Source organism: Malaya genurostris, chromosome 2 (assembly GCF_030247185.1).
Source record: "Malaya genurostris strain Urasoe2022 chromosome 2, Malgen_1.1, whole genome shotgun sequence".
Classification (NCBI taxonomy): Eukaryota; Metazoa; Arthropoda; class Insecta; order Diptera; family Culicidae; genus Malaya; species Malaya genurostris.
Genome location: NC_080571.1, coordinates 11,875,546 through 11,900,381, shown reverse-complemented (window position 1 = coordinate 11,900,381; position 24,836 = coordinate 11,875,546). Strand labels below are relative to the sequence as shown.

At 36.1% G+C, this 24,836-nt stretch overlaps 1 protein-coding gene across 2 annotated transcripts in view; it reads right to left on the bottom strand.

The window, feature by feature from the left end:
- Nucleotides 1–24,836, bottom strand: part of LOC131432759 (inverted formin-2) — a 167,795-nt gene that overhangs the window by 127,729 nt on the left and 15,230 nt on the right. For both annotated transcript variants that reach the window (XM_058599260.1, XM_058599262.1), the window contains exon 2: nucleotides 22,231–22,968. The gene's annotated coding sequence lies outside the window, so the exon portion shown is untranslated. The remainder of the gene's footprint in view (nucleotides 1–22,230; nucleotides 22,969–24,836) is intronic.

Below are 24,836 nucleotides of genomic sequence, written 5' to 3'. Positions count from 1 at the left end.
CTGCTGTTACACACTCAGAGGTAAACGATAAAAGAAAGATGGAACCGGATCTGGCGTTAAAAGTGTTTGCGAGTTTTGGTTGGGCTGTTATCAAGGCTAGACCACGAATAGTACTACGAACAATAGGTACGTGATTATATCGAGTTTTACTTATTATTGCGAACATTAGGTGGGTTATTTCATGCATCCTTTTGCTATACTAAACATCTGTCAAAAACATTACATCATTATATGTATTGGCGTCATTCATTTGTTCAAGCGAATTCATGATAAACTATGACTCGAATGGATGTCATTTGTGTGACACCTTGTTTCTTAAAGGTGCTGCAAAGAGCACAGAGGTGGGGCGAAATATGTTGTTGAATCAACGTGTCGCGATTAGTTCAAACATCTTAAAATTGGTTACTGAAGCGGCATGGAAATAAGCTCATTTTTCGCAAAACGAATATTTTATCGTATTACCCAGAAAAACGGAACGCGCATGTTACCTACATTTCTATGACGAGGAGATCATGTACTACGAATTGTTTCCAAGTAGTCAAATCATCGAACCACATAGTATCGAAACGAACTAACTTATTGTAAGCTGCCATTGGAAAAATATCGGAAAAAATGAGAATATGATTCTGCATTTTTTATCACGACTCTGCTAGACTACGTCAAAACTTCTTGAATAATACTGAACGCGAAATTTTGACTCGCCCGTCTTTTATTCTATACTTTGCTCCATCATACTACTAAGGCTTGTTTGCGATTTAGAATAAAACAAATTTGCTGTTAGTTCAATCTAAGATGCATTTTTTATTAATTTAATTTAGTTTAATTACCTAAAAAAGACTGAAGAGTCTGAGAACGGTTCTCCTGATCTAGGTAGTGTTGGGACTGAAATTTTAGTGATTGCGTGTAACAGCAACGTCTGAAGTGAACCTCACTCGATCTCAAGTCTCAAGATGTTGCATAATTTTTAAAAAGTTTGTTTTGTCGTGAAAACGACTGACTTTACTATGGGGCGCCTTTTCAAAATGTACCCTCTGGGAGAGTGATAAGTTTTTGATCGTGAATATCTCTTGTTGTATCTAACGAATCAACATAATTTTTGCTACACGCCATCGGAAATATGATCACAATTTTATGATAAAATTATCAGTTGTGTGACATAATCTCAAATAATTCAAAATTAAACTTTTCTGAAATGTTTGGTATAAACGAGTATCAAAGAGGATAGCTCAGTGATCTGTGAAAGGATTTATATAATCTAACTACCAATAAAATCGAAATTTTTCAACTTAAATGTGTATAGCATTGAAGTATTTAAATAGTACACTTTTGAAAAACCTGTCTCATTTGATTCATGTCAACACCAGCCAATCAGAACGCGTTCTGAGGAAGAGAACAAAATATCTGCTGCTGTACAACAAATCGTTCGAGAAAAATGTTCCAAACAGTGCCTAATATCGTAGTCAGTACCACAATTTGGTCCTTCTGAAAGGCAGCAATGAATCCCGTACAGCATCCTGATAGTTTCCTTCAATGAAATGCAAATCCGAAATGAAATAATCGACATTAAAATTCTATATGCTGCTATTTTTATAGCCGCTAGGACCGCCCATTAGTGAAAAGGCTACAAATGAAATCACCTAAAAAGAAACCTCTTAAAAAAATTTGGATCAGTTTGGATTCTATCGCCACTGCGAGCAGATGTATTGGGTGTCGTTTGCTAAGCTAGTTTCGCTTCCGCCAAGAGCGATTACGTCACAACTGCTAGTCGTTTGCATTGGTGAAAAAACAACTAAAAGGGGACTACGGTGGAGAGCATCACACAAAATCAGCCGTTCTAATGACTCTTAAAGTTTTCTAAAGAACTATTAGAATTTCTTCTTCGCAAATCGAAGGTAAATATCCTCAATTTAGTGCAAATCTAGAACAATTTGATTAGATTTGTGCACTTTTCGCTGTGTGAAATTCATAGTAATCGAGATCAAGTAAAGCCTTCTTTGTTTTTGCGAAAAATGTGAAAATGTTTGCATAATTCATACAATTGATCAACTAATTGATATTCGGAGGTGATAAGGAACATAAGGGTCGTGAAATATTCAGAGTATGTGGTGGAGCGAAGAAACAAGGAAAAAATTCTTTCACGGTTCATGCATTGAGAGTCAGTCAGTTCTTGTAGCATCATCTACCAGATTGTCGATGTTGCATACAATGTAGAGAAATATCGAGCCGCTCTCTGCCAAATTATCGGTAATCCCCAACACTGTCCAAAACAATGGCACGGTAAATCATCAGCTTCATCATATTTAATTAGCAGTTTCAGAAATTTTGCAAAATGCATATTCCCATCTTCAGGTTAAAAGAATGTAGACATCGTGCAACTTATCAAATAACCTCGTTATGTTTTGGTTGCAGTTCGACAAGTTCCAAATAGTTGTGTTGATTGTGTCAAGCAAAATATATGCCGAAATGGCTTGAAGTCTCTGTTATACAAAACACCTGTTTTAATCTACCTGGTGATGTAATGATGCCTTTCTCATATTATTTATACTTTCATAAATATCATTAGAAAATTCTTCCAAAAAAAATTGAAACTTGATTAAAAACTAGAGTTTATTGGGGTATAAACTAACATATCCTTTTCAATTTAAAATAAAATATGTTAATTTAAGAAGAAATTTTCCATTTTTGTCAGCTTCGCTCTAAGTCACGGTTTGAAATTTTCAGCATACTTAACTCTCTAGTTCCGGAACCGCCAGTCGGAACTACAATTCCCTTCCATTTGAGTCTAAGTGAAAATCGGTTCCGTTTCGAAGTTTTTGATCGCTATTCTCGGTATTTCTGGAATCAGAAACTGGAAATCGGTATATCCGATGTCAGTGCGTTTGGAAGAAACTATCATGATCTATAAATTGAAGTAATTTTGAACCGATTTTAAAAGAATTTTTCTTTATTTTTACATCGTCGCTCTTAATGACGGCTAGCAATTTTAAACATACTTTAAACTATAGCTCCGGAACCGGAAGTCGGATCTGATTAAAATTCAACAGCTTTATATGCGACTATAATCCTTTTCATTTGAGCCCAAGATTCAGAAAATCGGTTCAACTATCTCTGAGAAAATCTAGTTAGTCGCGTTTTGAAGTTTTTGACCCCTATTTCCAGTACTGTCCCGGGTTGGCGGTTCAATGCATAGGACGCTGGTCTTACAAGCCAGTTGCCGTATGTTCGAGCCCCGAGCTGGAAGGATTCTTAGTGTCAGTAGGATCCATAGTACTAGCCATGCAATGATTCTGTACACTAAGAATCGGCTGCGAAGTCTGTTGAAACAGAAAGATCAAATTCCACAAAAGGAATGTAATGCCAAGACTTTGACTTTTCCAATACTACCGATGTTACCTGACGTTGGTTCGATTAGCAAGCAACTATCATGTCCTATAAACTGAAATAGGTTTGAGCCGATTTTAGAAGAATTTTTCCCTCTTTTGCATCGTCGCGGTATGTGACGATTCGCAATTTTAAACACACTTTACCCTATAATTCCGGAACCGGAAGGCGGATCCGGATTAAATTCAAATGCATTCAATGGGATCATAATCCCTTTTTATTTGATTCTATGTTTGAGAAAATTGGTTGATCGGTCGCGAAGTGAGTCAGTTCCATTTTGAAGGTTTTGGACACTATTTTCTGTACTTCCGGAACCGGGTTCCGGGAATCGGCATGTCCGGAGTAAGTTTGTGTGGTCTTTAACTGACAAGACCTGTTAACTACTTGTATGAAGGCAAACTTTTGAATTTGCAGTTTTTTTCTGTAATTTCGGAACCGGAATTTAGATCCATGAGGAGTGTATCTAAAATAAGCTATCCACATACATTTGTGTTGTACGTATGTTTTGTGATGGTTTTTTATGCTCAGATCACAGCACGCTGTGCGTTTGGCTGTCAGCTTTCGTTTGTTTACTTGTTTGTACGGTTGAAATTCTGCGTTTTCAAAATGTCGCGTATTGAAAAGGAAGTGAAAATTAAGGTTCTAGACACATGGCTAAGTGAGAAGGGTATTACTATGCGAAAATTGGCGAAACGGTTTGGAATTCATCATGCCAGTGTTAAAACCATCATTAATAAGTTTGGGGAACACTATTCTTTGGATGAGCTACCAGGAAGAGGCAGAAGCCCCGGGTCTTCCAATCCGAAACTGGACCAGAAAGTGGTGTCTCAAAGAACAAATCAATGTCAATACGTGATTTGACCAAAAAAGCAGGAACGAGTGATGGAATGATCCAGCGTATCAAGAGGTAAAATCACCTGAAGACCTACAAGAAGCAGAAAATCTCGAAACAAAGTGTAGAACAGACGTAGCGAGCAGCAACAAGGGCCCGGAAATTGTATTCTCGTCTTTTGCAGTGTCCGTATGCATGCGTTTTGATGGTTGATAAGCATTATGTCGTCCTTGAGGAGGATGTGAGCGATGCGGACAGGTCGATTAAAGTGGAGAAATTCGGTCGAAAGGTACTGGTATGGCAAGCAACATGTTCCTGTGGTTTGAAATCAACCATTTTTTACACTATCGGAACAATAAATGCAGAAATCTATCGACCTGAGTGTCTCCAGAAGAGATTGCTGCCTTTATATAAGAAGCATAGTATACCTCCACTGTTTTGGTCGGATTTAGCGTCGGCTCACTATGCCAAAACCACTCTGAATTGGCTTGCGGAAAAGGGTGTACATTTCGTTGAGAAAAATATCAATCCACCAAATTACCCTCAGCTTCGACCCATCGAACGTTACTGGGCAATCGTGAAAAGGGTCTTCAAGAAGACTGGTAAGGCGGCTGGAAACAAGCAGGAGTTCAAAAAATTTGGGCTCAAGCGTCCAAAAAATGCGATGCAACACTTGTCCGGAACTTGATGAAGAGTGTTCGATCAAAAGTTCTAAAATTCGTGAAGGAATAACGTAAATTTCATCCGACTTTCGTGAAGGAATAACGTAAATTTCATCCGAGTTTGTTGAAATCGGTTCAGCCATTTCTGAGAAAAGTGTATGCATATTTTTTGCAATTTTTCGCACATTTTTCAGTACAATAGTCTAAATTTGTGAAAATCTACGAACTGATTTGAATGGGGGCTACCACGTTTGGCATAAAGTCGTTCGGCATAATACCGTTTGGCATAACGCCGTTTTTCATACTAATTATTTGGCATAATGGTTATTTAGCATAATGGTCATTTGGCATAACAGTCATTTGGAATAACAGATGAACATGCTGCTTAATGGAAATTGTTTTTATTCACTGAAATTTTGTAAGGTCTAATGCGGCTACGTCTCATTGTTTTTAATGACCTGCTGTCCGACCTCGCTGCCACTCGTTCGGATCTAACTGAGGGATAGCTCCTAGCTTTGGGTAATCCGGGCAAACGCCCGCAACCAGACAGTGGTGATTTCTGCGTGGCGTCGCCGGCGTACTCGCGGCCTTCGGTCGTCTCGACCAGAATCATCTATGACGAACAAAAGATTGTGCTAGCACTAAGTGAGTTGCTTATATAAAATGACAGTGTGCTATTATGCCAAATGGCCTTTATGCCAAATAACCATTTTGCCAAACGGCGTTATGCCAAATAACCATTATACCAAATAACCTTATGCCAAACGGGCCGCCTCTTTGAATGATATATGAGACTCGGCCCTTCGGAGCTTGGTTCAAAAGTCGGATTTTACAGTGATTGCATAGCCTAAAAAATGTATATGTAAAAACGATACCTTTCATTTGAATATAAGTTAGTGGAAATCCGTTTAGCTATCTCCCCGAAAATTTGGTGCTTATTTGTGTTTTACATATAGATGTGATTCAGCGATCTTGACGATCTGAGTCGAATGGTGTTGACACTTGTTCCTGCGGACCTCGGGTCTAAAATAGGGTTTATGTAGAAAAATGTCGCCGTTTTTCAAGAAACATAATAGTTAGGGGAATGGAGGGCAAAGCGGGGTATGCTTGATGTCTTTTCTGGATTATGATGCCGGCTACCGAAAATAATGGAAATTCGTTTTGAAACACTTTGAACTTTACCATGCGTTTTCGTCAGTTATCTTGCACAAGTGTTATTTTTATGACACGAGTCTCTTGTTTCGGAGCCTCGTTATAATTCTGCGAACGTGAATAACTCACTCTATCCATATTGAAAAAAGAAGCTTCGTAGTATTTTATAGTGCTCTCTTTTGCGCTTCTATAATATATGTTTTTCGTTTTCGGGAATTATGGTGTCTCCTACGTTTCGGGAAGAAAAATGTTTTAAAAGAATTTAATTTATTTTACATTCTCTGTGATTGTTTTTTTTTCAACAGAATGGTACGAAAAACTTATTTTTCCAGACGATGTAATCTTTTTTTTTGTAAAAATTAATTAAATAATTTTCTACTGATCAATTTTCAACGGATAAATATTTTTGGTTTTATCAATATTCATGAAAATTTGTTAATTTAAACGATACGGAAATTTAATAAACATGGAGTAAAGCGGGGCAAACAATTTGAACAATTACTTAACGTAACGAATGTATAAGATGAAAATAGTTTTTCGTCGGGTTATAAATCACTATAAATAGTGACAAATTTTTATATGAAATAAACATCTTTTTTCAAAAGTGAAAACATGCATTATACCAAAATGTGCCTTCTTCTGCTTTCCCTGAAAGAGCGTATACTGGAGACAATTTCACCAAAATTTCAACCATTTAAATCCTATAGGGACGGAGCTAGAGTGGTTTTATTGATTTTTAAAGCAACCATCCCTCCGAAAAATTTGAAAAAAATCAGGCATGTTTCAGATATTCTCGGGAATATGGTAGTAGAAATTTTGAGAAAATTGTCTCCAGTTCAAGATCTTTCAAATATGGTATAATGGTATGAGTTCTCTTTGGGAGCAGATTTCACATGCTTACCCGTCAATATTGCCGTTCCAAGTATAATTGTCCCATATATGTAGGTAAGACCACCGGACATGGGACAATTATGCGTAGATCGGCAGTAGCATTTCTGTAATTGATTGCATCAATTGATTAAATCAATTAAATAATGTCTTAAATCTTCTTATGTGAATGATTTTTGCATAATTTCACTGACAATTTTTAGGATTTAGATTTAAGATTCAAGATACAGTTTAAGATGACGTAGCAAGCCAATGCTAGTTTCAATTACTCATTTGTATTGGCATACAATTAATAATACAGGCGTGTCTTTGACATATGCAAATGACCATGCACGTTCCGAAAATTTTGGACATGCTTCCGCTTCAAGACTTGCTTCTATTCTTTTCGTGATACCTTGAAGTAACTTTCTTCTTCCGTTGGCAGCAGCTACGCGCTACCACCAGGTAAATAAGCCTAAACTATCAAAGCTCCTTAAACGTGTGCCCGCAACTCACTTGGTATGCGGCTTCGGTGCGACCTGGTTGGGCTAAAAATAGTGAACCACCGGTGTCTATCTACAGTATCGAGCTAACGTTCTGCTTCCAGTCTCAGATGGTATGAACCCATATGGGGACTGTTCGAACGGCGTGGTACGTGAGTGACAAACGGTGCAGGTGGCAACGGTTATGCTGCTCAATGCATTGCATCGCATCGTCCGGTTGTGGGTTCACGTGAGTAAGCCTATGCTCATGAATGGTGGCATGGAACAGCAGACGCATTAATCTTCTTATGAATGAACGATTTGCATTAGAATCGGTCGGTGTTGTCATGTTGAAAGTTCTATATTTTGGGCGCGAAAAGCATAATTATTAGCTGCGCAATAACAATAGAAATAATTCGGAGCCAGATTGCTATCGTCAATTTGCATAAAGTGTGGGATTGACATTCAAAGAATTGTCTGTCAATCAGCATATCATATTTCTTATTTAAACCTACATTTCGACATAACTACCATTAATGACTTGAGCGGTTCAAACTCGACGGAGGAAACAATAGACATTTGATTGTTTTGCCAACGCAGCTCACTTAAATTCTCCAGCCCTTGTCCAGCTGCGATAGCACATGGTCCGAGGCTCGTAAACCATATCTCATTCACAACGAAACCGATCAATCTGTAAACCCATGCTCGAAAAATGGATATATGCATATCAGATTACCCCCTAGTAACATATTTAGCATAACACGCTTTACGGTAGTTTCCAAATCGATCCCTAACCCCGCATTTCCTCGCACCCGAATTATGCTGGCCCATTGATCCGGGGAACTCTCTTTAACATTTAGCTCTTTATGTGAAATAATAACAATTCCCTTGAAGAAAAATATTACTCTCGATGGGCCCTACCGCACACGAACCCTGCACCGGACACCGGCCCTTTTGTCTTGTTGGCAACTTTATCCGCTCGTATGGTAAATTGATACAATAATGCTTTTGGATTATGCCTAACGTATCGCACGCTCTCCACTCGTTGATACTCGTTTTCTACTGCCATCATGTGCAATGTGCACTTACTTGTTGTTCATTGGCGTTACGGGTGATTGAATTGGCTGAGGAGGAATAGTTTTGGAACAAGTTTGAGGATTTTGTTAGTTACGTTTGGGTACAAAATTTAATAATCGTTACTCATCCATTCTCTTCCACGGCACAAGAAGTTCGAACAGGTAAAAATTTCCTTATGTTACACAAGATTCATTTAAAGTAACACTCCATAGTTAGTCTGCTACAACATAGTGCAGTGTTTATTAATTGAATGAGATTACTGTAAATTCAGTTCAAGAGAGGAAACACTGTCACGGGTTTGAAGGTTTCAGTTACCATCCGATCAAGACATGAAGTTTTCTGTTGTTGTGCAACTTAGATGAATCCGTTGGCAATCTAAATTCTGAGAAAAGCATTTTTTTATTTCGATTATAGAGGTTTTAGTCTTAATGTCATTCATCTAAGGGTAGGGTGTCGAACTCAGGTAGATTGCGTGAAAGGTCCATCACGTTATGCTCATCTCCATTTCATTTAATTTTTATGTTTTGCACTAAAGTTTTTTAAGGCGAATATCCGAAGGTATGTTTTCTTAGGCGAATTTCCAAAGTTGATCGATATTGTTTTTGATAATTTGAATGTCTTTGAAATGTGTTCTAGGACTTCATTTATTGTTTACCATCCTATCTATCTTTAATTAAGAATTCCTCGTTATTAGTTCTACAATTTCTTTTTCCAATTTACCGTAAAGTTTATGCCTAGCCATTCTCAATTGGCCAATTTCTTTTTACTTCAATTTGAAAACCTCACCTTCATAAATTCAAATTCCCATCTTTAACATTATATAACATTATAGTCTTTTTTTACGCGAGAGATGCGTAACACATAAAAAATCGCATAAAAGGCTTAACATCGAAAATTCGCATGAAAAAGCGCATAACTAAAAAAAAACGCATAACTACGAAAATTCGTAAAACTGTGATAATTCGCATAAAAAAAAACGTAAAACTAAAGCAAATTTTCTTTGCTACCATACGTCTTAAAAATTCATGAAACATCAAAATCTGGAGCTACCTCAATTTTTTTTAATATTGACTTTGAAAAATTTTGAGATTTCCTAATCGATTTTCTTTCAGGCTAAAAAAATGTCTTAGAAATACATGAAACTTCGAGAAAAAACTTTTTTCTTTTACATGTATCAAAAAAATTCTTCTTGAACTTGATGGGAATTCCAAAATAAGAAAATATGCGAAATCTCCTTGAAACTTTTCATTTCTTTCAAGAAATTTTGTTACCGGAATTCAGTTACTGGTGTTATCCCATAAAAAAAATTTTGAAAAAATCGAGTGTAGGAAAATTTTTGCGATTTTTGAAATCGATTTTTTATGCCGAATGTTTGAAAAATGCATGAAACGTAGAGATCTGTAGTTATCACAAAAAAAGTCCAAAATTTTCCTTTTACAGTCGATCTAAAACATTTTTTTGAGATAACATCGCATCTCGGTGTTTCGTGCATTTCTAAGACAACACATGAAAAAATCGCAAAGCTTTGAAAATTCGCAACAAAAGGGATAATTTGAAAAATTCGCATAAAAATCTAAATTTACTAACTCTTTTGTTTTTTTTTGCAACTACTCCTTTCTTAAATTTACATATTTTTCTTACTTCACTTAGCAATTCTTTATTTCTTAAATTTATAATTTCTACTTTATTTAATTTTTAGCTTCTTTAAAAGACAATTTATTCATTGAATTAAAAATAAAATCGTTTTTTCATAAAAGAGGGATATACTCTTTCTTAAGTCAACAATTTTTCTTTTTCTTAATTTACAATTTCTTCTTTCCTAAGCTCACAAATAGTTCAATTCTCATATTTTATTTTCTATTTCAATTTTTCGTTCATTACAATTCCTTTCTTTTCAGTTTCTTCGTACTTCGAATCACAATTTCCTTTTTTTCAGTTTAAAGCTCAACGCTTACGTCGCATATTCGACAACATTCCGGAAACCAAAAGTATCAGTAATAATACATTTGATCTTGATCATTGGTTACTTTCTGAAGAAAAGTGCAGAATACGTTTCTTTGGTTACGTCACTTAAAGACTGTCCCAGAAAGTATGGACGCACTTTGATTTCGCTGTGAATAATTCACAAGTGTTAGATATTCAAATTTTATTCGATATACTGATAATATTAGACTACAACAACAGAATATTATTCTCAACATTTGATACTCAGCCTTTGTAGACTAGCTGGCGCACCTTCTTGCGAACGTTCCTCATTAAATTCCGTACAGACTTCTTGGCGACAAGTTTTGACACTTTTTCCAATCTTTTTCGAACTGTTGAATGGTTTCGGCTGCCGAGACATGTTTCCTAAGATGTGCCTTCAATGCACAAAACTCCTCAATTAGTCGAAGTTGTGGGCAATTTGGTGTGGATTCATGTCTTTTGGGACGAAAGTGACATTTTTGGTAGTTGATTTCGAGTAGTGGCAAGAAGCAAGGTCTGGCCAGAAGACAACAGGATCCTTGTGGCTTCGAATCATGGGTAGAAGTCGTTTTTGTAAACATTTCTTGATGTATATTTCGCTGTTCATTGAAGCAGTGGTGATGAAGGGTTTCGAAATCTTACCGCAGCTACGAATTGCTTGCCAGACCATAGCTTTCTTACCAAATTTTTCGACTTCAATCGATGTCTCGGACAGGTTTAACACTTGCACTTCTCGCACCGTATAATATTGTGGTCCCGGCAAGGATTTGTAATTGAGTTTCACATAGGTTTCGTCGTCCATGATTATGCAGTTCAAATTTCCAGCAAGAATCGTATTGTACAGCTTTCGAACCCTTCATGTTTCGGACTACGTTTTGTTTCTGCTTCTTATAGGTTCGAAGATTCAAACGTTCTTTAGCACGAAGAACATTTGACATCTAAGTGCCCACTTTTTTGGCCACATCCCGAACTAAAACCTCCTTCTTTTGCTCGAACGCCTTCAGTATACGTTTATCCAACTGAGGGTTAGCAGGACCTTTTTTCAATCCGTTTTCGGTTTATCCTCAAAGGCGTTATCCTCACCGAACTTCCTGATTGCATTTCGCACGGCTTTTTCACTTACTCCTTCCATTTTTGCTATCTTTTTCAGTGATAGTCCTCGTTCTGTGCACCATTTGTACACAATTTTTCGACGTTGTTCTGCCGAAAGTCCACGCATTTCGAAACAAACTAGTGAAAACGAATAAACAACTGAACAAGTGGTTAGAGAAGAGTGTAAACAACAGGACATAGCCATAAAAATTGACAGATACTGAACCATTGCGAAATGGCAGCGGTTTTTGGTTGCGTCCATACTTTCTGGGACAGTCTTTATGCCTTTATATTTCAAACATTCAAACAAGCTCAAGCTTGTAGAAATCGGTTCAGCCATCTCCGAGAAAATTGTGCGGAGAGACAAAATATGTTTTGCCGGTTACGTCACTTGTATCAATGTATCTCCGAATCCAAAAGTGAAAGCTACTTGATCTACGAACTTGATTCACTACCCAAAAGTAGCTTTCAAACGAGCTTGTTTAATCGACTAAGCCATCTCTGAGAAAATTGTGCTGAGGGAATAATTATGAAAAAGGTGCACAAATACAGATACATGCACAGGCATTTTTCGATCTCGTTGAGCTGAGCCGAATGGTATATCATACTTGGGTTTTTCGGGAGCTCCGAGTAAAGTCGGTTCTCCAGCAACTATCACGTTTCTATAGAAAAAGTTTTGTATAACCTTCGGCGCTCGTTAAGAACTTTTCAGTCTTAATAAATAAATGAATGAAAACGAGAAGAAATGATTTTGTACCAACAATGTAAATCACTTAAGCTGAAACTCAGAGACGACTAGAGGGCGAACACAATACGGTATGACGTATGACGAAACATACGCCAAAGCTGACCGCCAACAAGTAACAGGACGAGTTCTACATCAGAATAGAAAAATTAAATATGAATAAATTTTTAAAAAAGAAAAAAATATGAATAATAAGATTTGCGCCCCGTATTTCGATCGAATGCGAAATTTGGCATTCTGTATCTCAATCGAGCTTGAGTATTCCAAGCTCGATTGAGATACAGAATGCAAGGAATCCGCGTGTTAATATCCTATTCTGCGGAGATTGAAACAAAATTTTCGTCATCGCAGACATCATAAATGATGAAATTCACTAGTTAATACTTAAAAAAAAAATACTTTTGTCGTTCTTTTTACGTTTCGTCTTCTAGTCATCAGTGCATTATCAGTTTATGGTGAACGGGTAACGCCACATAACAGTTCAACAAAAACCGCAAAGCTGACGTAAAGCTAATTCTATTCAAATATACACTTTTTATCATCTCACATTACAGTCTAAATGTAAATTTGGATTTCATCGAATTAATAGATAAGATTTTATAGTACATTAACTGTGTCACAATAATTTCATGTTCACTCTTTAAAGGTTTGAAAAATTCTAAGTCTAAATCTATTTTGATTATACTGAAACTTAGTTCATAAATTGTGAACTGAAATGACGAATCGGTACCAACATGTCGAAAAGATATAGTAGGGTCTATCTATCGAATGCTACAATTATTTCTTCGGTGCATGACTTGAAATCCCCAAGTAGAAATCCTAAAATGCATCTTTCTCGACCCCGCGGATTACGCCTCTGGACATTTCTTCAATGTTCAGCCCAACAAGGGAAGGCATTCAAGCCGTTTGTCTTTCCGTCCGGTTTCGAACAACATCGGAGAAGCGTGAAAGAAGTTGTTGCAGTCTGTTTTCCTTACCCTACGGTGGTCCTTTCCAAAAACAACATTCCCTCTGGTGAAGTACTCCCTTTTAAGAAACATTGAGAGGCCAAATTCGGTTCGGTCCGAGAACATTTCAACGAACTTCCACCGGATCACGGCGTACTGGATCAACACTAACACCTAGCTAACTTCCAACTGACACCACCCAGCAGCACGGAGCATAATTATGATTCATATTATCGATATTTTTATGTACAGTTTCAATCACCTCCGAGCAAATCGGGTAATAAGCGGTTGAAAATACGACGACGGCGATGACGACAGGCGAACAAATTGTACCGTGAGAATTTACGATTTGCCACAAAACCCCGAGCAAGCAAGTGAAGCTGGTCGATCGTGTGCTCTATGTTAGGATACGACTCGCATAATCAAGTGGGACTGCCTTCAACAGCCGAGCCGAGGGGCGACACACTAGAAATATTTCATTCGGGGCTTTGTTATTGCTCTGTTTGGGTGACCAATAAGCTCGTTATACATTGAACTGTCTTTTATAGCATTGGAATATTATTTAGCTTAAGTGTTAGGTAGTAACTCGCCTTCGAGAAAATTTATTGCTGCTTGATTTCGGAAGTTTGGAACCCCCTCGGATCAGTGGAATCAAAAACATTGGAGAGCGAGCGTAATGAAGCGAAAAAAGATTATGCGCTTCTTAAAAGTCATAAATAATGCTAAAATAATACCGTCTAAAGCAGAAAACAGCAAAGGGAAGAAACCATGAGCGAACAAGTAGAATGAAACATGAAAATGCACAACCAAAGCCCGGGGATCGTGACGATCGTTCTTTGCTACTTCAGTTGAAGCAACGATGCTCAAAATGCCGATGTGTCTTATGATTCATTGTGGAACTTTCTGTGTTGATAAACTCGTGTGGTGAAATAGCTATCCTGTACCTGTTTCGAGTTTTAGACGTAACTTTTGTAATGCTTTTAAATGAAACTGTAGTCGACTTAACAATTAGGAAAAAATTCAACTATCAATTGTGAAATTAATAACAGTGTAAATTATTTCTCTGCCATATTCACTCGCCGGTTGGTTGTTTCCGTTTGCTTGGAATCCGTAATTAGAACACGTTTCTGAACGAAACGATTGGCGGCAAAGTTGAACGATTCGGTTGAAACTGATTTAGATTCAATGACCTTTGAAAATTTCTTCTTTTCACATTTTCGATGCCCAATCTCTGCCAGCCAGAATTTCAAGTTCACGTTCTCGAACTTCAGACCGGTGGGATTTATGCGTGTGTGTTTTTGCCAGTGTTGCCTCGCCTACTCAGTCCGGCCTTTGGCTATTTGATCATTCCTTGGCGACTCATTGAAGCCAAGCTTTGCGTGATTCATTCGGCGGAGGCAGAGGAAGTTTCAGCGGTGTTTATTTTGACAAAGCATCATTTTTAATCTCATCAAACGAAAACTTCTGACTTGGCGAATGGTCTGATCGACAACTCCGCCAACCGCGCGGTAAGCTTGGTGAGTGGGCGGAACAGGTACAGGTTCTCCAAAAGGGTGAAACAATGTGCGGTATAACGCGAATGATCGCTATACGGATTTTCGTGGGACTGATGCAAATCTGACAGGAAACCTGCTAGCTCTGGATTTTTTTTAATTTTTGGTAACCAACCGAATGGAGATCGACCGGTTACTTGCAGTGGTTCTAGACGTGTGGACGTAACAGGCTTACCGATCACGATCGCGGATTATATTTTCTTTCGGTTTTTCTCTGGAGACAAATTTCAGCCAGTTTGTTTCTGGTATTCCCAAAATTAGATATCATTCGGGTTGGAACCATTGACTTTGTTGTGTAGATATTTAAAAGAATCAACATTTCTTCTGATGTAGTCTATCGTCACAATTGTACAATCATAGCTGCCGTGATTGCTTTTCTGCCGATGAGATCATGTGGTCATCCAAAATATTTCAATTTCACTAAAGTAGTTGAGTTCATGAAAATCATGTTCGATTCAAAATTTTGTTAGAACGCGTGTTTTATAATAAGAAATAAGTTTAATTATTGACAATATTGCTATTTCTATTTGTATTGCAAAATATATCTTCTGTATTTGAACATTCAATACAATATTTTTTGTTGTTAAATGTTTTATAAACTGGTCGTTAGCTTTATCTAATTAGGTTTGTCTTCTAGTATATTACTACTTGATTTTAAATAATTATTTTATTCTTAAAAAAAGCCATTTCGTTAAATACTATTTCATTGAAATTGAAATGTTTCAATAATACGACGTTTATAACAGCAAGAGTTGTGCGGTTTGTAGTGATCAGGATGAATTTAAATCGAGTGTAAAAAAAAGTTCTACATTTAAATTGAAAATCCTGAGCTGCGAGAAAATGCTGCAAATCCGTAATTCAACCTTTCCAAATTTACCACAAATAGTTCAAGGCAATGTTGCAGATATTCTTCGTGTAACTAATTCATTCACCCATCCTCCGTGTGAATATCCTGTCTATACTCATGCCCGTCTCGAACAACGTTGAACTATTCACTGCACGAAAGAGAGAAGGATGAAAATGAATAAGCAATAACAGTAGAGAACCCTAATCTACTAATACATTCTTCGCTGCTGGTATACATCGTGCATGCTCGTTTTATACATTCGTTTATCATTCGTTCATTTACTTCACTCTTCGAATTAGTTCGAATAGCGTTACTGCGATGATCGTTGGTTTCCATTCTTCGTGAAGTATTCTTCATCTAATAAATTCATCATATCTCGTGAGGTAGCAACAATGGGGGAGTGCTGGGAAATAGTTAATCCTACACACACACACACACAAGACTATGGTACTAATACAGAGGAAAACGTCTCAATTTGCTTGTTTCAAATGCAGTACGAACGATCATCGCGAATTAGGTTTTGACGATGATCGCTGCATGAATATTCGTTCCACATTCGCGTGTCGTTCAAAGGTATGTTCAATGAAAATAACAACTGTAAGGAATAGATCTTCATGTGAGCAACGAATCAGCGTCGGCTTCGTTCGCACCCGAATATACGGACAAGTCCGAATATCAGAGCGATTATCGAACAAAGGGAAGCGAACGATGATCATTGGCGTTCGTTGCATTTTTGTTATTCAAGCAACATTGGTTCAAGGCGGTTAGATTTTGGATTTCAAGTTTGCAGTTGGATGGAAGCCTGTTGTAGCGTACAAGAACACATTTTCACCCGAAATGCCAACTTTTTAGCATGTGATGTTGCTAAAATGATCGGCTTTCTGAAAAGCTATGATCAGAAGATCAAGGCATACGCGAATCTTTAACAAATATGAAAAACAGAAGAAGCGGTGGATAAAAATCTCCAGATTTATTTTCAAAAGGACATAATTCTAAGCTCTTCATTCAATTTTGGTTTGTTATAATGTGGAAGCTAAAACAAGGAAATGTGACTGTCAATGACAGTGTCAAAGAAAATTCACAAGCATCAAATTTTATTGCGTACTTCTGAGTACACAAAAAGGCGAATCGGTAATGTCTGGGTCAAAACTGTATGACGTGAATACTAATACTTTTTTGCACTTCCGAATATAGATAATCTTTTCCTTAGTCGATAGATTGTATAAACCGTGAGAGCATTCACTTCTTAGTTTCCAGAATTGCCATGGAGCACATAGACTAATGTGCGATTCATTCACGTCAACATGTTTAAACACAGTTAAATAAAACGGAACGAAATGGAGTGAAATGAATATAAACTTACAAAACGGATTCAAGAGAACTGACAAAACGTTTAGCAAACAAAGAAAATAATGGCACGCCTGCCGAACTGATCTAGATTCGAATATAATCAACACTAATGCTAGCTGAATAATAACACCCTTCCCGTTCAGATGCACATAACAAAATCATAACACAAATATATCAACAGTTGATATGTATAACAATTTGTGTTATTTTGAGATATCTAACAAATGAAAACAGTTGAAAGTTAAATCTTATGACAACAATATAATAACAAAATCAGTTATGATGTTTTATTTTCATTTGCAAGACTCATGATAGTGTTCATTAATTGAAAAATTAAGTTTTTCCGTTGCTTTATATCGAAATATAATGATAAAAATTTCAAAAAATCAAAAGAAAAATTTAGATCACTAAATAAATTATTCATTTCATAAAAAAATCATTCAACAATTTTGAATTGAAACGATTCTAAAAGCTAGCTGTGATATAGTATTTCTGTGTTAAATTTGCTACCTAAATTATTACAACTGTTGTTATAAATTTCTGCTTTCGGAACTCTGTAGTTATATCAAATTCAATAATAATTATGATACAAACGTTTCAAAATCTGTTATGATTTTGTTCCCGTTAGAGTCTGTTTTGTTATGATTTTTGTTATTTTATCAGCTTACCAACCAAAAATATTTCAAAATTTGTTACAAAATATTTCTGAAATAAATAACTTCAGTTGTTATACTTCTGTTATTACCATCTGATCGGGTTCTGTTTCATTTTCCGTTTATCGGTAATAAGGCGGAACCAACGAGACCGCTGCTGACTGAATTGTTACTGACACTAGCATTTCCATAAATAGAAATATTAAATATCATTGGAACATATTTAATAAGACACACAATCTGCTTGATTTTTATTTTATTGATTTTTCTGCTTAAATGAAATACAGAAATTTGTGCATATCACAAAGAGTCACAAAAGTGTTGTTTTTAATGGACTGAATTTTACAATGGCAAATAAATCCGTTTTTGCCTTTCTCTATAGAAAGGTCTCAGATTTGCTGAAAGAACGACTTTCGAACAGAGCCTCGGGACTCGAAGTGTTATATACCATTCGACTCAGCTCGATGAGATCGAAAAATTTCTGTATGTGTGTGCACTTTCCGAAGATTTTTTTTCCATTTATTTTTCTCAGAGTTGGTTGGGGCGATTTTTACAAGTTTAGGCTCGTTTGAAAGCTACTATTGAATTGTAGATCAAGCTTGAAGATCAAATGGCTGGCACTTCTGATTCCGGAAATATAATGGCATAAGTGACGAAGGCAACAAACTGCCTTGTTTTTTACTACTAAATTTTCTTAGTGTTAGCTGAGCCGATTTTAACAAGCCTAGGCTCATTTGAAAGCTACTATTGAATTTTGAATCAAGTTCGAAGATCAAATGGCTGACACTTCCAGTTAGGGAGATATAATGGTATAAACGACGTAACCAACAAAACGCGTTGTTTTCTTCCCGCTCAATTTTCTATGAGATGGCTGAACTGATTTTAACACGCTCAGGCACTACTATCGAATTATGGATCATATTCGAAAATCAAATGGCTGTCACTTCTCGTTCCGGAGATACAATGGTATAAGTGACGTAACCGACAAACGGCTTAGCCGATTTCTTCAAGTGTAGGCTCATTCGATAGCTACTATTGAATTTTGAATGAAGTTCTAAAATCAAATGGTTGCCACTTCCGGTTTTGAAGCTATAATAGCATAAGTGACGTAACCGACTAACCGCACATTTTTCATCGACTGAATTTGATCGGAGATGACACAACGAATTTCGATAAACTTATTTTAAAGCTAACAACGCCAATCAATTTCGGAAGGGTTATGGCGAACATTTCGAAAGATGTAATAGTATATGTGACGTAACTGACAAATCCCAGCGTTTTTCAAAGCAGAAAAATTTCTCGGAGATGAAAAAATCGATTTCGAAAGACTTATACTTGTCTGAAGCTACTATTAGGTAAGCCGGATATTAATAAACAAATAATAATAATAAGCTACTATTAGGTTATTTAACATGCTCACAGAACTAATGGCCGAGGATTGAAATTCTCAAATGTTTTAATGATACTATTTAAATGGCAAGAGAAAAGCGTTATCACACCACTAGGTGGATTGAGAAGGGCTTTTCATGTAAAAAAAAACGGTTATATGGAATCAGAAAACTATTTAATTTTGTGTTCCAGTAACCGAGTTTTAGGTAAACTCAGATTCCATAAAATCTACATCAATTTAAACTGAAGGGTGAGTTATAACTTCTCAATAGTAAGGTCTTTTTATTCATTTCGTGAGATGTAGGTTTCTTTTACAATTTCTTTAAACGTTGGTTCATTGTAGGAACCTCTCGCTGTTGAGTGATTTTACTTATTGTGTTTTTTATAACTTCGGAAAAAAATCAAAACTAGATAAAAAGTAATCGATTAATGGATACTATTCTTGTTCTGTGTACATTTGTTAGTACGGCGTTGTTTATCTGAATACTTCACACTAACGATTCAGCGTATTGTGGTTGTGAAAATTTTATGATTGTTTTGTAATTGTTCTTATTATTTTTCGTAGACGCTCAATTATCTTGATTCTAATACTAAAAATCACAGCAACTCTAAATATTGAGTAGGTAATCTAATTCTATCATGTTTCATGTTTGAATTTACATATTCGAAAACATAACTCAATAACTGCAATAAAATTTAGAGTTTTGTTTCGAAGAGAAAATTACAAACACAATCAAAAATGACTTCTGCGGCCACCAGTTCATCTTACATCGTGGTCAATTTGGTATCTATTTTTTTTATTTCACTTCACTGATAAAAATGTGTTCGATCGATTCATATGTAAATTGCACTTCAATTTAATGTGCTTTTTCATTTTAATACATAAGCAACGCGATTTGTTCTACGATTTCATGTGCAAATTCACTAAGATGCAAGATCAGATTATTGTTCATTTAGCATTGTTTTTCCTTTGGATGTTATGTGTTTTGCTATTAAATCGAACTACATGTGTCAAACACTTCATTTTCTAGTAGAAACGGGTACAGCACAAATTTATGTGTAAAACACTTGATTCGGCCAACTGTGTTTCAATTGAAATCTAGGTGGAAAACAATGTGACATTCATATGAAATTCATTGAGCATCTAGAGGTAACGATATATCTTACCGTTTTGATGTACATTTCAGATAAATGTAGCATAATTTCCACTGAATATCAGTAGGTCTTATACTCATTTTATGAGTTAAGTGTATGTTTTCATGAATTTCATGTGTTCTACAAATAGTGATAGTTAAAAACAGTGCGGACAACTATACCGATTAATCGATTTTTGTACTCGATACAGGAATACAAAGACAAGACCTGACAACTGGCTTCTTATTTTTCCTTCCGAATCATCCTTCTCGTCATTTTCGCCCTGTAGAATAAATACCAACGTATCGGCTACAGTGTAGCCATATTTACAGATTTATTTATAACTATGCTAAGAAAAAACTATTTATTAAATTTAAATTTTTAGACACGGTTTTTGATTTGAAATAAACATGAAAAATATGTTGGTGAATGCATTTTATTATTATATAATAATGCTCAAAAACAATTAATTGAGCTTTGATGACAAAACACGAATCATCTCATGTTGAACGCAAAATCGAATCCATTACCGGATCTTTTGGAAACCGGAAAAAGTCAAGTTTGGATAGAAATGCTTAGTGTGACCACAGTGTGGAACACAACAGTTCATTCTTCTCGTAAAACTAAACAGACTTTCGAGTTTACACTAATTTAACAAATCTTTTTTGGTTACACTTTAATTCACAAAAAAGAAAAACGGCTTGATGCTGATTTTAATTGCACAGTGCTGCCACTATAAACATTTATTACAAATGAGATTGGAAAAAAGTGAAACATCCTCTGAAAATTTTCATTTTCATTGGTGAGCTAAAATTATACATTTTAATTAACTTGTTTCCTGATTTTCTTTATACTTGGCATCATTGCTCGCATACCCTGCAAAAGGTTTTTCTTTTCACAATGTGCGGGTAGTAACATCGAAATCAGCCAATCAGAAACTGGTCCATTTTGGAACAAAAGCAGCCCCCCAGTTGTCAGGTCTTGTCTTAGCAGGAATACAGATATGCTCTCTTAAAATACCGATAATTAAGTTTTCATACAGATAAATACCGTTTTTCAGTTTGAAGGTTAGATTACATAGGGTTAAACCAAGTAGAGCGACCTTTTTCGCCATGCACAACCAGTTCTCACTAAACAGATTTTTCGAGGAAAATACAGATTGATTTTTAGTTCAAATACAGATTAAACAAAAAAAAACTTGGCAGCTCTGACCGAGAATGTAGTTCGGTCAGTTTTTACTCAAAATTAAGGTATTTTCATGAGTATAAATAGAACAAATGAGTTTCATGTGGATTAAGAAAATTACTGTTATTTGTCAGATATTTTATTTAATGCCAAATTACATTGATCAGATATTGAATAGAATATTTGATTCACCACTAAATTTTTATGTAACTAAGAACAAATTCAGCAACTGGAAGTGGAAGATACATAATAGGACTGAAACTGAAAAAAAGCATATCCCCACCAAGCCGTTTTAGTTTTATTTATTCGCACAGTTCTACTGTCAAATTTATTTAAAACTGGTATACCCCGCCGTTCTTTTTTTTATATGTTTGAACACGAGTAAAACGTTACTGATGCTGCCATATATTTTTATTAAAAAGCCCAGACTTAAATGTCAAACCTGACATATATTATGCAACTGACGTATATTACGCATCTTGAACACTCCTGAGCATGCTTAAGACTGTGAACCATTTCGCGGTTAATTTTAACTTTTGGTTAAAATCTGACACTCGAGTGGTTAATTTGATGTTGTCAAAAATAACCCTGCTCGAGAGCATGGTTATTTTTGACAGATCGGTAGTTATTTTCCAACACTGAAAAAAATCTCGCAATGAAAATTCTAATACTAATTCTTTAGTTGAAATTATTTCCAGTGGAAAATAAACCCAAATAACTTTCCGTCTGTCAAATTTTGAAATGGGCCACAGTTTTAAACAAATTTAACTACTCGACACCAAATAACCACTCAAGTGTCAGATTTTAACCAAAAGTTAAAATTAACCGTGAAATGGTTCACAGCCTAAGTAAAGGCATTGGAAAAACATAATGGGTAGAAGACATTTTTTTGTCCCAAGAACGTATAGAACACTTACCTTCAATGGTTGATTCCACGCGTAGGTTTGTTGACACTCCGGACACTTCACAATAATACTGGGCGCCCGTTGGTTCTAATCAACTAGTAACAAAACTTTACTTGTTCGCCTGTCCTTTTCGACGAAGAAAGGCACGACAATCAACGGTCGATGAATTTATCACGAACACACTGTTTGAATCGGTTAAACAATATCATCGGAAGACGCCACTGCATTATATTGCATGTTTTGCAAAACCTCGTCCTCGGGAGGCTTCTCTCTTGTCTGGATTCGAACGTACTATCGGTCATATATTCCTTATGCGTTTTTGTGTGCCTTCCAAATATAGAACGATAACTCTTAATTAAACACAAGAGCAAACGAACATAAAAAAATCAAGAATGTCGACAAACAACAATTAAGCAAAACTAACAGACACTCGGAGGATTCTTCTTGCACGAACCGTTCGTTGTTGTAGTTGTTCTGTCACATCTTTACTCGAAAATACATTTGATCAAAACCGGGACACGGGGACGTCACTTAGTCCAGGTTACGTTTATAAACTAGTTTGTAAACACTGAGCGGCAATCATACGCGATCACTTTGTCGGCAGACAGACGTTTTCCCAGGTCGATTTCGCAAACGGTTAATCCAACGGTGATCAATCGCCATCAGGCGACAACATCGATATTGCGTTTACTGTTCTACTTCCGCTATTGCACTGTCGCTTTTTCGGCGACGTTCTGGCGGTTGAAGATCCTGAAAAGTGTAGAAAGTAAAAAAAATCGTTAACGTGTTTTACACAACTGATTTAAAATGTGTGAATTTCTACATATTCGCGACATTCGAATGGTTACCAAAGTTGTTCTTTTTGTAATCATTTGATTCGGTATTTCATATGAGGTTTCTTCGATGAATGATTACAAATCGCCAGATCACCGAAGTATAATCGAAAGCAGATCAAATATCGAATTGATGAGATGTGCGTGCGAGGGAATGTGTCTGGTCCCTGATTACCAAGTGACCCAAAAACGTCATCAATATGATTATCACGTAGTAAATGGTTGTAGATTTATGATCAACCCACGATTAGATACACTGCGGCTTCATCTACTCCAAAATGCGCCTGTTAATGGATTTGAAAGAATCAAGTGTAAATCTATAGAATTCCCGGGTTATTTGGTATCAAATTGAAACCACTTAGCGTTTTACAATCGGAGACACATCGCACTCCGTCAACTGAGACATTGGGATGCGAGTCATTTGCTGGTTTTTTATGATCAATCGCCATAATTCCGATGAGTCGTATTGTGCATATTTAGAAGTTTACGACCACTAGCCCGGCGCTCTGTTTCGGTAATGTTCTTTTGTGGTATTAAAACAGTCGGAACTCGACAGAATAATGGGATTAGTTTGAGACGCACTATTGTTCGGTGAGTGGCCGCTGATGGCAGTACAATTCAATCAGCACAGCAGAAGGCGGTCCCATTTCAGATATGTCAATCGATAACGTTCCTTGGTTTCCTTGGTTGAAAACGATCGTTGACATGCTGAGGGGGAAATTTACTCCAAGTGAATATTGTACAAATTGTTTTCTCGCTCCGGATGTTTAGATATTCCTTCAATTAAGTTGCTGTTTTCATTTTTAATATAAAATCAGGTATTATGTGTACAATAAATACACAGATGGATAGTTTCTGCTTATGCTTCATAATTTTTAAAAGAAGTCCGCATTGTATAACCTTTCTAGAGGCAAAATTTAAATCATTTGAATATTTGAGTGGAATTCACAGCTCATTACTAAATGGTGCTCGCCAAACTGAACAGTTCAAGTTCCACTTGTCGATTTTTTTATTTTAAGAAAGAGCGAGTATATCGCATCCTACATTACGAATCTAGGGTACTCTCATGTATTGTATATACAAACTCCTAAAACGAACATTATTTTAAGTTTAAATACTTTTAAATTTAATCAATTTCTTAATACTTTTAAATCAAACTTTGTCTAGCTCCAATTCCTAACAAAATAGATTTAGCTGGTTAGTGAAAGCTTTAAAGGAATTGTTAGCAGGTTAGCAGGAAAATGATGTGCGAGTTTTTTAAAAGTTTAGAAATTTTTTTTCATAGATACGTTTATTTCATAGGTAATATACATAAGTTTTTCTTCGCCGTGACATCCATAATACATAGTACTTTAAACCTAATACATTTCGAATATCATATTAGTATGTTGGTATTCATTAGTTAATCTAAACATTGTTTTTGTCAAGCGATTTGCTATTATAAATTACTTTAAATAAAATACATTTATTTTGTACATGATCTTATAACTATTTAGGTTTGTTTGTATCAGTTCATCACTTTTATTCAATATCATATAGTTGGCTATTGGTTGAACTCATGGAAGAGAAAACAGTCTAACATAAAATCAAATTTAAATTGGAACTCCAATGGACTTAATGAAATGATAAAAAAGTTTCATGTAAGAAAGATCACGACAAGCAAGAATGTCGCGAACTGGGACATTGGATGGTCTACCTTGGGTACACAAAGAATTTATTATTTGAGATCTGACATCACGATACTCCACGCATCTAACATGTAGTAATTGGACATGAGTCTGGACA